The sequence below is a fragment of the Dreissena polymorpha genome, chromosome 14, assembly GCF_020536995.1.
Source record: "Dreissena polymorpha isolate Duluth1 chromosome 14, UMN_Dpol_1.0, whole genome shotgun sequence".
NCBI lineage: Eukaryota > Metazoa > Mollusca > Bivalvia > Myida > Dreissenidae > Dreissena > Dreissena polymorpha.
In genome coordinates, this window is record NC_068368.1 from 11,363,532 (window position 1) to 11,366,028 (window position 2,497).

Here is a 2,497-nt window from a genome sequence, read left to right on the forward strand (position 1 = left end):
AGGGCCACCCACTCCTTTCATATTTGGGCCTATTCGCTTGGATAGAGTAAGCGCTCTTCGTTGCCACAGTACCGTGCTATTGAAACAATGGGCAGAAAGGCCTCGCCATTGGCCGCCGCCTGACGTGGTTAAAAAAGTGATTTACTTGGGAGCATGTTTAACCCCTGCTGGATTTAAGGACAGTCCTTACAAACACGTAGAATGGAGAATTTGTTTTAACTCTGGGGAAACGGAAATTGTAAACAGCCTAACAGACACGCAGCTCAAAGTTTACGTTATGTTGAAAATGATCGTAAAGGATGAACTCCGACCGTAACATAAAGAGATTACGTCGTACACGCTAAAAAACATCATATTGTGGCAATCGGAGAGCTATCAGCAAACGTTGTTTAATGAAAGAAGTTTATTGTATTGGCTATGCAAAGGATTGGGTAAACTTAAAACTGCTATAGCCACAAAACATCTGCCATACTACATGATACCTGCTAGAAATCTTATGGAAGGCTGTGGATTAAAACACCACCAGCAGAGCAAATGGATAGCAGTCATTACAGAAATGATGAACGTAGGGCCGAGGGTTATTCTAAGGCTGGGAGAGTTCCGAAAAGCCCTTATCGCGTACCCAGAGCCTCTAATGTGGTACAGCAAGATGAGAACTGAGTTGGAGATGTTGTCCCTGGAACTTATGGTTAGAAAACGTTTGTTCTTCGTTGAAAACATTTTAGGCTCGGCTTACAACAACGGGCAAGCGGATATAATGAACACGTTGCAGACTTGTGTCATGCGCTCTTTTTCTATGTCCGATAGTATCAGTGACGAGTTGCTCGTTCGTGTTAGTTCGATAATACTAACAATTGCTCTTAGTTTGAGTGATTTTGATTTGCGTTTGCTTGGGCAACTTATGTGCAGACTGTTGGGTTGAATACCGATGTTTAACACATAGATCTAACTGGTACAGTAGCACAATTTTAAAATGTGTGATAACATACACATGCAGCGTATCATGATCAAAAGCTAAAATAGTTTTGCCCCCCCCTCCCCGGGACCGCATCTCATAATCCGTATGTCCTTGGATGGTTTGTTTAGGTTTATACATGTTTGGACAAATTTCATATGAAAATCTTGAACAACAATGCACTTTTGTAGCAATGGATGTATATTGTTCAAGTCCAGGAGCGGCTTCAACGTGAATATATTTAATAAAATTGAGAGAGTTATCGCAACTACTGTTATGTTTAACCTCGTACAAGAACGTAGTAGCGTGGGGAACTCTATGGTTGCGATCGTTTTCAATCGAGATACAATCGAGACATAGTTCGAAATATTCGCATCGGTCGTATGCAATAGTATTTGAATTATAGATCAGATGGGGTCAGATCGCGGCACCTTTTATTGCAAACTCGTGAACAGATTCGGATTAATTTCGAGCGCAAAGCAGCTATTATCAGGAATAGACCCGCGTCATTTTGTCAGAAATACATCGAGCAGGTACGTGTCGGCAATCGTAGCGCTCGTTTCAGATCGCATGACAATCGGAATAAAGCATACATATATTAGGAATATAAACACCACGTATCATCGTCAGAATTATAAGAATATTCGTTAATATCCCAATCGTCACATAATCATCATCGAACTGATTGGTAAGTAAGTATGGCATGCACCTGTCATAAAAATGACCTTCTTGTATGTTCCTGTATATATAATTATGTGTGTACTATTGAACAATTCCATTTTTCATAACTGTGTATAGCCCAATTGCAAATGCTATATGATGTAAAGACGTCTACCGCACACAATTCTAAATGCATGGTTATACATACATGTACTTGTATCCTATTGTGTAAATACTAAATATAAACCATAATAAACTGATATTATTGCTTCGTCTTTGCATCCATCGCGCGTTTACCTTAGCAATAGGGCGTCTCAACATGAAACCTCAATATCTGTACGTATGCACATAGGCGTCCTCCAGAGTGTTTTTAGAGCAATTATGACAATAGTGATTTATAAGAAGCAGTAGGCGTAAATGACCGCCTGTATGTATGCAATTTATGATAAAAATGTATTTTTTTCTTCGAGAAAAATATAATTAGTTGTGTCTTAAATCATCTTAGCACAACTTACTTCTTGTGAGATTTTTGTTTGAACTTTTTTCTCTTTGTTTATCGGACATCGTCGACATTCACCTTGTTAACACACTAGAGGGCACATGTGTCGCCCACTCATCATGAACCTTGTTCAGAATAGTTTTTTCACAATGGTATCTGGGTCCGTAGGTCAATTAAGAAAAAGCTTTTAAACACTATGTAAGTTACATTCTTGCCAAATTATCATAAAACCTGCGCAGAAATGTCTTCTTATGATATCTTTTTTCGTCTTTGAAAATAGTTCCTGTCCGTGGGAAAACATGACCACCTGGGAGTTGGTAAGTGTTTCAGATATGTATTTTGTGGAACCTTATACACATTTAAGAAGTCCTTTATATTTATAT

At 38.8% G+C, this 2,497-nt stretch overlaps 1 long non-coding RNA gene across 1 annotated transcript in view; it reads left to right on the forward strand.

Moving 5' to 3' along the window:
- LOC127857717 (uncharacterized) overlaps positions 1 to 1,877 on the forward strand; it is a 9,313-nt gene extending 7,436 nt beyond the window's left edge. The window contains exon 3 of the long non-coding RNA XR_008038576.1: positions 1 to 1,877. This exon is cut by the window's left edge and continues 464 nt beyond it. This is a non-coding gene — a long non-coding RNA (uncharacterized LOC127857717).
- The last annotated feature ends 620 nt before the right edge of the window (positions 1,878 to 2,497 follow it).